General features: G+C 44.4%; 1 long non-coding RNA gene across 1 annotated transcript; it reads right to left on the reverse strand.

Annotated features, from left to right (window-relative positions):
* Positions 1 to 811: 811 nt before the first annotated feature.
* Positions 812 to 15,242, reverse strand: LOC140831825 (uncharacterized). The gene is made up of 3 exons (XR_012117962.1): positions 14,954 to 15,242; positions 1,393 to 1,462; positions 812 to 1,012 (listed from the first exon to the last, which is right to left on the reverse strand). It is a non-coding gene; the product is annotated as an uncharacterized lncRNA (long non-coding RNA).
* Positions 15,243 to 15,857: the final 615 nt, after the last annotated feature.

Here is a 15,857-nt window from a genome sequence, read left to right on the forward strand (position 1 = left end):
TCTTACATCTTGGTCGGCGCTCGGGCGGTAATAATTTACCGCTCGGGCGCGACCCTTTCTGCCCAAGCCTTTCGAAATGTACCCTTGGCGCTCGGGCGGTCAAAAACTACCGCCCGGGCGCCACCTTCTCTGCCCGAACTTGTTCTTGTTGAACATTGGCGCTCGGGCGGTCGTCATCTACCGCTCGGGCGCCACTACTTCTGTCCAACACTCGTGTAATTAGTATACTTTGCCCCAATCTGGTCTCGCAATGGCCCGGCTACATCATTCACTTTCGTATAATCTCAATCATATCAATTAATCACCGTCTGATTACAGGAATTAATTCTCGGGCATTACAAATGGTGTACAATCATAACCACGGACTTATCCTCTCGATGAATGATAACCACTTACAATGTCCGAGGGAGGGTTGTTCGGTATAATCATCATATGACTACCCATCTGCATGTTTGGACATCTCTATGCCCTTACCAAAAAACGCTGTACACAACATCACAGATGCATGGGTATACAGATAAAGTATAACAACACTATAAAGCATAGGAACGCAGTACACAATCGACTAGGAACGAATTTAGAAGATGCAGTGTTTACAAATGAGTTTCAACATCGAATTACGATTCATTTGTATTAAAGCATAGTCAAGGACTTTATCTATGTTGTTTGTATGGGTATACAGATAAAGTATAACAACACCATAAAAAGTTAAATTATATTAAAATAAAGATTGTTTATTTCACTTGAGTCAATAAATTCCCTAGCCAACCGTTGGCTTGCAAGGCATCTACTCTAACATGTACATCCTAGGATGCAAAGAAAGCAAAGCAGGGCATAGTGCAGCTTAAAAGCGATGTCGAAATTAATGAGTGCATGTGCTACAACAAAGACCGCACCATAGAGAAACAAGAAAGTGGGCATTGTGCTCCGATAATGCCAATCTGGAGAGTTTAGGATGTAAATATAAAGGAGCATTTCCCACACCATAGGTGTTTCATCTCCTTGCTGTTGCCTTTAATTGAAATCCAAGTTCTCGTCAACAAAGGAATTAATGTCATTGCGAAAATTGTGGCTAGCTCAAACAGGGAACTAGTTTCACCATATGCGATATTTTTCACATCGAGTGCTTTTATCTACCTAAGAACAAGGTAGGATCTAAAGCATATCATCTCGTCACACCCCAATGTAATACACTTAGTATGAAAGTGATGTAAAGGATGGCAGCTTCAGACCCAAACGAAAAAACAAATTTTACTCATATTTCTGACCCTCAAATATAATATAATTTTGAGGTAAAAGCTTCACATGTATTAAAGAAAGAACAAAGAAAAATGATCATTCATACATACTATAGAGTAAAAAAGAAGTCAATAACACAAAATCGGAACTTACAGCCGCTGCAGTGTGGCATGATACAACATGCTGCCAATGGAAAGTATCATATTTGATATTTGAAGTGATACTCACGGGAAATTTAGGGTCCGATTCCGGCATGTGTCACTAGTCCAGACGCAGGTTCTGAAATTACCCTGAGCCAGAAATCACAAATAAGATCATTAAGAGGGGGCCAGGAGGGTGTCCTGGCGTAGCCCCTCCGACGCTCAAGTCAGTGACTGAGGATATATGTGGGGAGCAGCTAAGGGTGCTGCTGAAAACAATATTGAATAATCAACTTAATGCTCAAAACTGGTATTTATAAGAGAATACCTGGGCCCTTGATGGGCCTGTCTTCCTCTTGGGCTTGGGATGAGCCAGGGGATGGGCTAGAGGTAGTGGGCCCATTCCTGGGGTATCACCAGTCTCCCCCTCCCGAGTCGAACTGAATCACAGGTTCGAAGTTCGATTAGCTGTGCTGTCCTCGGGGTACCGGGCACGAGTTGTGCATTCTTCCCCTTTCATTCTCTTTTCTCCCCCACAATTCGTCGCCCTCTCTCATACATCGAATCGCCCGTACGCTGGCTTGAACCTCGCCAACCTCGCCCTCGCCCTGCACCAGCTTTGTCACTCGCCCGACACCGCCGAACCCTCGACCTCTCGCCCTGCACACCAGCTTCGCCTCTTGCCCCCTGCAGCCCTGCCCTCGCCCTTTCTACCCTCGCCCCTCGTCACTTTTCCATCACCGCCCGCCCAACACAACCAAGCCCTCGCCCTACGCCGCCTAGACCTCGCCCCCTCGGTGCTCGCCTAGAGCTCAAACCCCAGCGCCCGAGTGACTCACCCCTCGCCTTGCGCGCCCGCACGCTCACACCCTCACGCCTGCTCGCCCTTGCTCGCACATCCTCCTACTCGCCCTCACACACGCTCGTCCAAGACACCTGCACGCTCGCCCCTCGCCCCTTGCCTTCCGCGCCTGCACGCTCGCCTGGTCGCCCCAGCACGTGCCACGCTTGCCCCTACCTGCTCGCCTAGCCGCCTGCCTTCGCCCGGACGCCCCGCACGCTCGCCCGGACTCCCCGCACGCTCGCCCCCACCTGCTCGCCCAGCCGCCTGCCTTAGCCCAGACTCCCCGTACGCTCGCCCTCACCTGCTCGCCCGAACTCCCCGCACGCTCGCCCCCACCTGCTCGCCCAGCCGCTTGCCTTCGCCCGGATTCCCCGCACGCTCGCCCCCACCTGCTCGCCCGGACTCCCCGCACGCTAGCCCGGCTGCCAGCTCCCGCACGCACTCGCCCAACAGCTCTGTGCGCTTGCCCTGCCAGCCTCGCCTAGGAACCCCTCGTCCGGCCGCCCATTCTTCCCGTACGTTGAGAATTTTGATACATTCCCGGTCAGGTCGATCCCCGTAATTTTCGCAGCGGCAAACATTGTTCGGTAACGACAAACGAAATAAATTTTTCTAACACAGTATGCCCTCGTCGCCCCCATCTTCAAGATCCTCTACTAAGCTTTTGAAGGGAAATAGTTTCCACTTCCCCATGCCCTTGACTCCTCTGCTAAAATAGTTCATAGCAGGAAAATAAAATTCAACACCTCCACCATCTAACTCCTCTGCTAGGTGACGTCATAGCATGAAGATAAAATTCAACGCGCCCACCCTCTAACTACTCTGCTAGGCGATGCCTTAGCAGGAAAATAAAATCAACACCTCCACCATCTAACTCCTCTGCTAAGCCGGGCCTTAGCAGGAAAATAAAATCAACACCTCCTCCACCCTCTAACTCCTCTGCTAAGCCGGGCCTTAGCAGGAAAAATCAAATTCTCACCTCATCATCTCATAACTCCTCTGCTAAGCCGGGCCTTAGCAGGAAAATAAAATCAACACCTCCACCCTCTGACTCCTCTGCTAAGCCGGCTAAGCCGGGCCTTAGAAGGAAAATAAAATCAACATCTCCACCCTCTAACTCCTCTGCTAAGCCGGGCCTTAGCAGGAAAATAAAATTCAACGCGCCCACCCTCTAACTCCTCTGCTAAACGATTCCTTAGCACGAAAATAAAATTCAACGCGCCCACCCTCTAACTCCTCTGCTAGGCGATGCCTTAGCAGGAAATAAAATCAACACCTCCACCCTCTAACTCCTCTGCTAAGCTAGGCCTTAGCAGGAAAATAAAATTCAACGCGCCCACCCTCTATCTCCTCTGCTAGGTGATGCCTTAGCACGAAAATAAAATCAACACCTCCACCCTCTAACTCCTCTGCTAAGCCGGGCCTTAGCAGGAAAATAAAATTCAACGCGCCCACCCTCTAACTCCTCTCCTAGGCGATGCCTTAGCACGAAAATAAAATCAACACCTCCACCCTCTAACTCCTCTGCTAAGCCGGGCCTTAGCAGGAAAATAAAATCAACACCTCCACCCTCTACTCCTCTGTTAGGGGATGCCTTAGCAGGAAAAATTTAACTTTTCTCCCCCCTCTTCTAGGCGCAGCCTAAGTAGGTAAAACAAAATTCATATAATCCTCATAATACAAGAACAACCATGAACTTAATATAAGAACTTGGCTTTATTAAATATCAACTGATAACGTAAGACAAATTCAGGAACGAAATACATCAAAAATGAAGTAAAGATATTCTCTAAGGTGGTAAGCGTTCCCATGCCTCTTTAGAGCCTTACCTAGCGCATTCTCCAACTTTCCTCTCAGCTCCCCTTGAACCTCCACAGGACAAAGTTACCCATTTAGAAGCTTCTCCGAATGACTCTACAACTGCAAGAGTGAGCTCAAGCTTCCATGCGAATGCTCGTGACCTCTCTTTTCTTTTTCCTTCACGATTCTTTCATAACAACGACGCACAGGACTCCGACTCCTTTTCCCACAGGAAACTTAAGCTTCTGATGATAACTTGAAGCTACTGCTCTAAAATCCTTCAGGTTTGGTCGTCCTAGAATTCCACTATACGCTGACGTGGTATCTACTACTGTAAGGCTTGAGATTTCTTTATTAGTCTTCATTGAGGTGAGACTCGGAAGATATGAGTATGCATGACATGTAATGAGAATTTTTGAATAAAGGAATATTGCACCCGCGCCTAGAAAAGGACTGCACCCGCGGTCATTAATCCTGAATTTGTGAAGGGGATGCCGAAACAATACCGCACCCGCGGTAGAGATATGACCGCACCCGCGGTTGATGGCCTGTAGGGTAGGAGTTTTAGTACGAACCATGACCGCACCTGCGGTCGTCGAATGTTGGGAAATTAAAAGACATGCCGTGAGTTGAGCGCACCCACGCTGGTGAAGCCACTGCACCCGCGATCTTACGTGTTTATTGAAAAATAAACCATGTGTCCTAGGCCATGAATACTTAATGTGTTGTCTCTCCATCCTTGTGTTTCAGAAGCAAGAACCGAGAATATTTCCAGGAAAGCCACAAGCTTCTTCATAGCTTAGAATTTGATTTGTGCAAGATTTAGCCATCCAAACATAAATCCAATTTCGGTTTTGAGTTCCTCTCTTCAAGGACTTCGAAAGGATGTAAGTATGATTCATTTTCAACATGTTTCGAAATTCAGATATGAGAGGAATTATGATTTAAGTTCTAGAATATGTTCTTGAAATTATAAATGTTGCAGAATCGTAAACAGATTGATTATCGGATGTCGTATGCGATTGGTATGAAATTCCAGCATGTATATGATTGAAAATGTTCATATTTCAGAGTTTAGAGTGTGTTATGAAGAGAATGGTGAATTGTGGATATTGATTATATTGTGTTGAATTGACCGGTATCTAGAAATTACGTCGTTATGCCGTCAAATTGTATTCAGATTGAATATGGAATCCTATATGTAGTGTTGGGGACTAGAAATTGATAGAATGTACTTTGATCATGCCATTTCATATTTGTATTGGCAACTTTGGTAGCAAGACTTCGACTACGACAGATTGTTCGACGAAAGGTATAATTCATGTTTTGTTTGGGGAAGACACAACTCAAATGAGATGCAATTTAAGTTTTCCCAAACTAGATGTTCGGTAGTATCGTCGCATTGGAGCAGTTCGACTCCGTATGTAGACACTCGATAAAGACATGACCGAAGTCTAGGAATAAGACGTACAGTTAACCCGATTGGGAGGGTAGGTAACAGACAGCGACTTCTTATTCATACTGGGATCCCTAGAGTAGAGTCGACTTGAGTCATGACATGATTTGATTGTTATTGCATGCTTATATTGAATTGGTTTCATAGACTATGGAACCTATTGTTTTTGATTTATTGATGATAGTTGTTTCATGATTCATACGCTGTTTATGCATGCATACCATGTTTTATACTGGGATTTGTTTTCACCGGAATTTCCGGCTATTGTTATGTCTGTATATGTGCATAACAACAGGTGGGGAAGGATCAGGGTCACGACCGAGATGAGAGATGGACATAGCGTGGTGATCACGGGCGTAGAAGATGAACTAGTAGTTGTACTTTTGACATGTACTGTATTTGAATACTGGTTTGTAGAATATGGATAAAACAAGACATGTATATTATGTGTGTTATAATGAAATAAATATAGAAATATCTTTTGCTTGAGTTATAAACATTTGATTTAATGTTAAAAGCAAAAAAAAAAATTTGACCCACGTTTTCTAGCAACGATTCGATTAATCCCGTAAAGAACTGAGTTAGAGCCCGGGTCCCCACAACAGGTGGCATCAGAGCAGTAGGTTCTGTAGACTGAGATAGAATTGAGTGAGCGGGGTAGATCGAGTCATCTTCCTTGCTTTATGATGTGCTAGCATGGTTTATTGCTTTCCCTATTACATGTTGTATTGTTATCTGAATTGACTTACAGCATGTACTCGTAAAGACTGAATCAGAACCGATTCTGGATCAGAGGCATATGATCAGAGGAGGGCTGAGACAGATTGTATAGATTGTGTATTAATCTGTTTGATATTCAGATATGCCGCCTCGACGAGTACCGCAACCAGCAGCAGGCCGGGCACCAGAACAGGGCAGTACATCCAGTGATCCGATGGACGTGACTGCCACACCGATGGAGACTTTGCTTAAATGGTTTCAGTGTTTCCGACCACCGACACTGAAAGGCACAGAAAATGCAGTCGAATGTGAGAGTTGGTAAGAGGATATCGAGATGCTATTCGAATCCCTTGAGTACACTGATGATCGACGAGTGAAATTAGTGGGGCACCAATTTCAAGACGTAGCAAAGAGTTGGTGGATCACTATGAAGAGAGCATTGGAGCACCGTGGCACACAGATCACCTGGAAAGTGTTCAAGACTGAGTTCTATCAGCGATTCTTTCCGGTGTCATACCGAAAGGATAAGGGTGCCGAGTTCGCCAACCTGAGGCAGGGACAATTGAACATCGAGGAGTATGTTGCTAAGTTTTCGTCATTACTCAGATTCGCTCCTCATGTTGCCGAGAATGAAGAGGCCGTTGCGGATCAGTTTATAAACGGCTTGAATCCAGACATCTTTACCTTGGTGAACACCGGTAAACCCAATAACTTTACTGATGCGTTGAATCGCGCCAAGAGAGCGGAAGCTGGATTACTTAGGCAACGAAGCATTCCTTATGTTGCGCCGACTCCTAGACCGCCACTACCTTCAGTTCAACCCCGTCATCGATTTGAGAGCAGTGGTAGCAGCAGTGGAAGAAAAGATCAGTTGAAAGCGAAGGGAAACAGTTCAAAAGATCAGGGAGCAGTTCGTCGAGCTCCAGCGGGTCACGACAGAGAGGTCCTGGCCAGAGTACCGAGTACACAGGTGTGTATTGCAGTTCTTGTGGAGGTAGACATGCCACTGAGCACTGTCAGGGTGTGATGGGCAGATGTAACATATGTAGGCAACAGGGACATTTCGCCAAGGTCTGTCCGCAGATGGGTTCACGGAGATCTCAGGGTGCAGGGTCTTCTGCGTCAGTAGCTCAGCCTGAGAGGCAAGCTTCGTCTGTCCATTCCTTTCAGTCCACTTCTACACAGACACAGCCAAGAGCCAGAGGTAGCCAGACAGGGAGCCAGCCTCCCAGACAACAGGCTCAGGTGTTTGGATTGACAGAGGAGCAAGCCCAAGATGCACCGGACAATGTGATCGCAGGTAAATGTTTTCTTTGCGGTTATCCTGCCTATGTTTTGATAGACACAGGTGCATCTCATACATTCATTTCTGAGTGCTTTGCATTGTTGCATGCTTTGCCTGTCGAGTCCTTAGCTACTGTAGTGTCTATTTCTTCTCCGTTGGGAAGTGGTCTTATATCTATGACTTCAGTTAGACATTGTACACTACAGTTTGAGGGACATGAAATTGATTTAGATTGTATTTTACTTGGGATAGCTGATTTTGATTGTATTGCTGGCATTGATATGTTAACCAAGTACCGAGCCACTGTAGACTATTTCCAGAAGATTGTCAGGTTCAGACCAGAGATGACTGACGAGTGAAAATTCTACGAGAAGGGTTCCAGATCTCGGATTCCCTTAGTGTCTGTTTTGACTATGACCAGATTGTTGCAACAAGGAGCAGAAGGGTTCCTTATTTATTCAGTAGATTTACTGAAGCCGAGCTTGACATTGGCAGATTTGCCAGTGGTTTGCGAATTTGCAGATGTATTCCCAGAGGAGATTCCAGGGTTACCTCCAGCTCGAGAGGTAGATTTTAATATTGATCTTATTCCTGGTACCGTTCCTACATCTCGAGCTCCGTATAGGATGGCGCCGATAGAGTTGAAAGAATTGAAAGCACAGTTAGAAGATCTTTTGACCAAGGGATACATTAGACCGAGTGTGTCTCCTTGGGGCGCACCAGTGCTATTTGTGCGGAAGATAGATGGTTCTATGCGATTGTGTATTGACTACCGGCAACTGAACAAGGCGACGGTAAAGAATAAGTACCCATTGCCTCGCATTGATGATTTATTTGATCAGTTGCAGGGATCCTCTGTTTATTCCAAGATTGATCTGAGATCTGGATATCACCAGCTGCGAGTACGAGATATTGATATACCAAAGATAGTATTCCGAACCAGGTATGGACATTATGAATTTATTGTTATGCCTTTTGGTTTAACGAATGCTCCAGCGGTGTTTATGGGGTTGATGAACCGTGTCTTTCAGAGATATTTAGATGAGTTTGTGATTGTTTTTATTGATGACATTCTGGTATATTCTAAGAGTATGAGCGAGCATGCAGATCATTTGAGGATTGTATTACAGACATTGAGAAAAGAGAGATTGTATGCCAAACTGTCCGAGTGTGAATTCTGGTTGAGACAGGTTGTCTTCTTGGGTCATATCATATCTGGAGATGGTTTTTCTGTGGATCCGAGTAAAGTCGAAGCTGTGATTAGTTGGCCGAGACCGACTTCGGTGCCTGAAATACGCAGTTTCATGGGTTTAGCAGGGTACTATAGACGATTCATCAAAGATTTCTCCAGCATTGCGAAACCGATTACCTAGTTGACACAGAAGAACGCGCCATTTGTATGGTCCGAGGATTGAGAGCCTAGCTTCCTAGAGTTGAAGAAGAGGCTGACCACTGCACCTGTCTTCATGATTCCTTCAGGTACTGGCGATTTCGTGGTATATTGTGATGCATCCCACAGAGGGCTAGGATGTGTTGTTATGCAGCGAGGTCATGTGATTGCATATGCCTCTAGACAGCTGAAGCCAAACGATATTCGATACCCAATTCATGACATTGAATTGGCTGCTATCGTATTTGCACTAAAGATTTGACGTCATTATCTTTATGGCGAGAAATTTGAGATCTACTCTGATCATAAAAGCCTGAAGTATCTATTTTCTCAATCAGAATTGAACATGAGACACCGCAGATGGCTCGATTTGTTGAAGGACTTTGATTGCGAAATCAAATACTATCCAGGGAAATCAAATGTAGCAGCGGATGCCTTGAGTCGAAAGGTTTGTGCTCTATCCTTGTCGATGATAGGTGTTACGAATATGATTGAAAACTGTTGTTTGTCTAGATTAGCATTTGATACAGGTAGTAGACCATTGCGACTTGCTTTGATTCAAGTTGAGCCAGACTTGATTATGAGAATCAAAGAAGCCCAAAGAACAGATCAGAATGTTCAGAAGTCAATTCAGTTGGTCAGATCAGGACATCAATCTGAATATCGGGTACATGATTTTGTTCTGTATGTGAATAACCGTCTTGTGGTGCCAGATGTTTCAGAGTTAAAACAACAGATCTTATCAGAAGCGCACTGTAGTCGGTTTAGCATTCATCCTGGAGGCCAAAAAATGTACAACGATTTGAAGACACAATTCTGGTGGAAACAGATGAAGACAGATATTGCAGAATTTGTGTCTAAGTGCTTAAATTGCCAACAGCTGAAGGCTGAGAGAAAGAAGCCCGGAGGTTTACTTCAGAGTTTGTCTGTTCCAGAATGGAAATGGGATAAAATTTCCATGGATTTCGTGACGAAGTTACCTCGATCGTCCACGGTCTGTGACGCGATTTGGGTAATTATTGACAGATTGACCAAATCTGCATGTTTTATTCCGTACAGAATGACGTATCGGCATGATCAGATGGCAGAGATATATGTCCGAGAGGTAGTCAGATTGCATGGTGTGCCGAAGTCTATCGTATCAGATCGTGATCCACGATTCACTTCACACTTCTGGCACAGTTTGCAGCAGGCTCTAAGTAGGACATTACACCTGAGTACTGCTTATCATCCCCAGATAGACGGACAGTCAGAGCGGACTATCCAGACTTTAGAGGATATGCTGAGAGCTGTAGTACTAGACTTTGGTACTAGTTGGCAAGATTCACTACCTTTGTGTGAATTCTCGTACAACACAACAGCTATCAGACGAGTATCGAGATGGCACTGTTTGAAGCTTTGTATGGCAAGAAGTGCAGATCTCCGTTATACTAGGATGATATATCTGAGGTACCAGAACTTGGGCCTGATATGATTCGTGAAATGACTGAGAAGGTTAAGATCATTCAGAAAAGGATGAAGACGGCACAGGATAGGCAAGCCAAATATGCTAACATCAGACGTAGACCAATAGTATTTGAATCAGGAGACAGAGTATTTTTGAATATTTCCCCTTTCAGAGGCGTTGTCAGATTTGGAAAACGCGGGAAGTTGTCTCCGAGATACATCGATCCATTCGAGATTCTTGAGAAGATTGGCGATCGAGCATATCGACTAGCTCTTCCTCCTTCTCTATCCGGGATACATGGCGTTTTTCATGTATCAATGCTGCATAGATACATGCCAGATATTTCTCATGTCATTCAGCCTGATGAAGCTGAGCTTGATCAGACTTTGAGCTATGTTGAGCAACCGATACAGATTCTTGATCGGAAGGAAAAGCAGCTCAGAACGAAGACTATTCCGCTAGTGAAAGTCCAGTGGAGTCGTCATGACATCAAGGAAGCGACTTGGGAGACAAAAGCAGATATGAGAAAGCGATATCCCGAGTTATTTCGATGATGTAAGTATTTATTCAGTTTTGATTATATTGCCTATCATACTTGCATTGATAGAATTACTGGCGATTTCGAGGAGGAAATCATTTCTTAGAGGGGGAGAAATGTAAGGCTTGAGATTTCTTTATTAGTCTTCATTGAGTTGAGACTCGGAAGATATGAGTATGCATGACATGTAATGAGAATTTTTGAATAAAGGAAGATCGCACCCGCGCCTAGAAAAGGACTGCACTCGCGGTCATTAATCCTGAATTTGTGAAGGGGATGCCGAAACAATACCGCCCCCGCGGTTGATGGCCAGTAGGGTAGGATTTTTAGTACGAACCATGACCGCACCCGCGGTCCGATAAATCAAAAGACATGCCGTGAGTTTAGCGCACCCGCACTGGTGAAGCCACCGCACCCGCGGTCTTACGTGTTTACTGAAAAATAAACCATGTGTCCTAGGCCATGCATACTTAATGTGTTGTCTCTCCATCCTTGTGTTTCAGAAGCAAGAACCGAGACTAATTTCCAGGAAAGGCACAAGCTTCTTCATAGCTTAGAATTTGATTTGTGCAAGATTTAGCCATCCAAACTTAAATCCAATTTCGGTTTTGAGTTCCTCTCCTCAAGGACTTCGAAAGGATGTAAGTATGATTCATTTTCAACATGTTTCGAAATTCAGATATGAGAGGAATTATGATTTGAGTTCTAGAATATGCTCTTGAAATTATAAATGTTGTAGAATCGTAAACGGATTGATTATCGGATGTCGTATGTGATTGGTATGAAATTCCAACATGTATATGATTGAACATGTTCAGATTTCAGAGTTTAGAGTGTGTTATGAAGAGAATGGTGAATTGTGTACATTGATTATATTGTCTTGAATTGACCGGTATCGAGAAGTTACGTCGTTATGCCGTCAAATTGTATTCAGATTGAATATTGAATCCTATATGTAGTGTTGGGGACTAGAAATTGATAGAATGTACTTTGATCATGCCATTTCAGATTTGTATTGGCAACTTTGATAGCAAGACTTCGACTACGACAGATTGTTCGACGAAAGGTATAAATCATGTTTTGTTTGGGGAAGACACAACTCAAATGAGATTCAATTTGAGTTTTCCCAAAAAAATCACATACTAGATTATGTTTATATTTTGAATGTAATGCCTTGTTTATAGATTCATATTCAAGCCTTGAGATAGGAGTCATTGACAGATTTGTCAAACTAGATGTTCGGTAGTATCGTCGCATTGGAGCAGTTCGACTCCGTATGTAGACACTCGATACAGACATGACCGAAGTCTAGGAATAAGACGTACAGTTACCCCGATTGGGAGGGTAGGTAACAGACAGCGACGTCTTATTCATACCGGGATCCCTAGAGTAGAGTCGACTTGAGTCATGACATTATTTGATTGATATTGCATGCTTATATTGGATTGGTTTCATAGACTATGGAACCTATTGTTTTTTATTTTATTCATGATAGTTGTTTCATGATTCATATGCTTTTTATGTATGCATACCATGTTTTATACTGGGATTTGTTTTCACCGGAATTTCCGGCTGTTGTTATGTTTGTATGTGTGCATAACAACAGGTGGGGCATGATCAGGGTCACGATCGAGATGAGAGATGGACATAGCGTGGTGATCACGGGCGTAGCAGATGAACTAGTAGTTGTACTTTTGACATGTACTGTATTTGAATACTGGTTTGTAGAATATGGATAAAACAAGACAAGTATATTATGTGTGTTTTAATGAAATAAATATAGAACTATCTTTTGCTTGAGTTATAAACATTTGATTTAATGTTAAAAGCAAAAAAAATTTGACCCACGTTTTCTAACAACGATCCGATTAATCCCGTAAAGAACTGAGTTAGAGCCCGGGTCTCCACAACTACAGTGAAGGCTATCATCTCTGTTACCCGCCGAGGATCAGCCCCCAAGGATAGGGGAAGAACAATCTCACCCAAAGGCAAGATGACGTGTTCTGCAAACCGATACAGCGGGGTGGATACCGGCTCAAACTCAAATCCTCTCATCTTCATTTGATCCAACGTGCTCTTGAACAAGACGTTCACGGAGCTTCTATTATCAATAAATATTCTTGCCACATCATAATTGGCAATGGTGGTCGTTACCACCAAGGCATCATTATGTGGAGTTACAACGCCTCGGAGGTCTTCCGGCCCAAAGCTGATGACGGGGTCTTGTGGTAAGTCTGCACCCCTAGATATCTCAAAGTTCTCCAACCTTCTCCCATGTGCCTTCCGAGCTCGCCCAAAGTCTCCATCAGTAGCACCCCCCGAGATCATATGAATCATTCCTCTCGTAGGGTGGTTATCCTCATTCAATCCCCTCCTAGGTTCCACGAGCTCCTGAGGGACATCTTGACATCGACCTTCCCCTCTCTGCTCACCCATCCTATGATTTATCCATGGAGGGCCTTGACAACGCCTAGGGGGCAAGCGAGACCTTTGTCGACTCCTGAATGAGGATCCTTCTCGTCTATCCCGTGAAGGCAATCTAGCACTTCACCCAACCCTGCGCGACTTCTCCCACCTCCCCGCGGGCTCCCTCACCTCCATCACCTCGTCCCGACTCCTATCTAGGGGAACATGGGATGAGAATTGTCTTCTACTACTAGTTCTGTCTTCCTCTCTTTCCCTCGCACCCCTCTTCCTTCCTCCTTTCTCCACTCCCTCAACTCTACTTCTTCCGTGATGGTTCTCCATCCTTCTGTACCGTTGGGCATCTTCCAAGTTTACATATTTCTCAGCTCGAGCCAACAGTTCATCATAGCTTGACGGGGGCTTCTTGACCAGCGACTTGAAAAACTCCCCTCCCCTCATTCCTTGTGTGAAGGCACTTATCATGATGTTAGGAGTAGCAGCTGGTATTTCCAGCGCTGCACTGTTGAAACGCTGGACAAATTCTCGTAAAGTTTCATTCTCTTGCCGTTTCATCACGAACAAGCTCAAATAATTTTTCTGGCGCCTCTTGCTGCTAGCAAATCGGTGCAAGAAGGCAGCTGAGAAGTCTTCAAAAGAACGTATAGAGTTGGGCTGCAAAGTGTTAAACCACTGCTGGGCTGACCTCACTAACGTGCCCAGAAAAACCCTACACCTGACTCCATCTGAATATTGGTGCAACAGAGCCGAATTCTCAAATCTCCCCAAATGCTCTTCGGGGTCGGTATGTCCATCATATTCTCCAACTTTCAACTGTCGAAAATTTGGAGGAAGTCCTTCTTCTAAACTGGCTAGTGAAAAGGGACTTCCTCTCTTGGGTGCCGACGCTCTACTTCCCAACTGCTGTCTCAACATCTGTATTTCCTTCCACATTTCTCCCATCTCACCAATCTCCCCACTTTGGTGGGCCTGTGTCTCTTCAACCCTGCTCTGGTGGCCCTCAGCATTTTCCTCTTGCTCTTGGCGAGTGGCTTGCTCTTCAGCATACATAGATTCTTGGTTCCTTTTCATAGCCTAATCCACTGTCCGAGTGATAAAGTGGCCCAACTGCTCCAGGGTCAAGTTCCCCACATTTTCATTAGGACGAGGTTGCTCGACCCTATTCTCTTGACGAGGTTGTTCTGTTCTCTCCTCCTGATGGGGTTGTTCCTGCCTTACCTCAGCATGAGACTGTTAGGGTCCCCTCTGAGGACGCGATGTGGCTGAGGTAGCTCTTCTACTCCCTCTCTTACCTACCATCTCTACGTCTCAACTCAAATGTTCCCACAGACGGTGCCAAGTGATACTCACGGGAAATTTAGGGTCCGATCCGGCAAGTGTCACTAGTCTAGACGCAGGTTCTGAAATTACCCTGAGCCTGAAACCACAAATAAGATCGTTAGGAGGGGGCCAGGAAGGTGTCCTGGCGTAGCCCCTCCGATGCTCAAGTCAGTGACTGAGGATATATGGGGGGAGCAGCTAAGGGTGCTGCTAAAAACCATATTGAATAATCAACTTAATGCTCAAACCTGGTATTTATAAGAGATTAACTGGGCCCTTGATGGTCTTGGGATGAGCCAGGGGATGGGATAGAGGTAGTGGGCCCATTCCTGGGGTATCATGAAGGACACTAAATCTTTTCTCAAAACGTTGTCTCAATGCATTCACGAGACCAATGAGTGCTAAAATGATGCACGGAACATTAGAGATGGTGTTGAAATACTCAGCGATATAGGAAGAGTAAGCATAATTAGGTTCACACCACTCGTGTGTTGACGTGACGCGGCCCCCAAAAATTGATACTCCAACAGTCATTTCTCAATAAGTAGGCCCAAATCTTAGCCCCTTTGAAACTCTTATCAGAATGTTGATACTCTCCACAATCCCTACAAATGAAATGCAGTAGAATCCACATGAATATATGCATATTCCTAAAGATACACAAAATAAACGAAGTACCTTCATAACAACTATCACAGTACCACCTAAACCACAATGTTTGAATTCTCATAATGAAATAAAACACACGTAAAATGTGGAAGCTAAAAATAAGAAAAAAAATTATAAAAACCATCATAGGTAACAAATCCAAGGGAAAGAAGTCAAAACTTTCCATGTAAGTACATTGAAGACCCGCGGGAGGGGGGGGGGGGGTTCCCTTTATCAAAAAATGAAAGCAAAATGTTGGGTAGAGAGGGATTGATTCAGATCATTTACTGAATAAACTGAGTAACAAGAACCATGTCCTTCAACCCTTAACCGTTAAGAATAAGATCTAGATAATGCAAGGACCATTGTCCTTAATTTCAATTCTTTACCCTCTTGGAAAAAAATAAAGAGTTTAATTACTTCTCTATTAAAATAACCAACATTCTGAACCAAACAAATTCTTTGCATCAAATCGATGCTCTAGAAAGTTTCCCGCTCCAGGTAATATTCAGGCATCGATATATCTCTTGAATTTATAAACAAGAATCCTACAACAAACAGATTATTGAGGGTCTTGGGTTTCCAACCAGTATAACAAGGTTACAG

Source organism: Primulina eburnea, chromosome 5 (assembly GCF_022965805.1).
Source record: "Primulina eburnea isolate SZY01 chromosome 5, ASM2296580v1, whole genome shotgun sequence".
Lineage (NCBI taxonomy): Eukaryota > Viridiplantae > Streptophyta > Magnoliopsida > Lamiales > Gesneriaceae > Primulina > Primulina eburnea.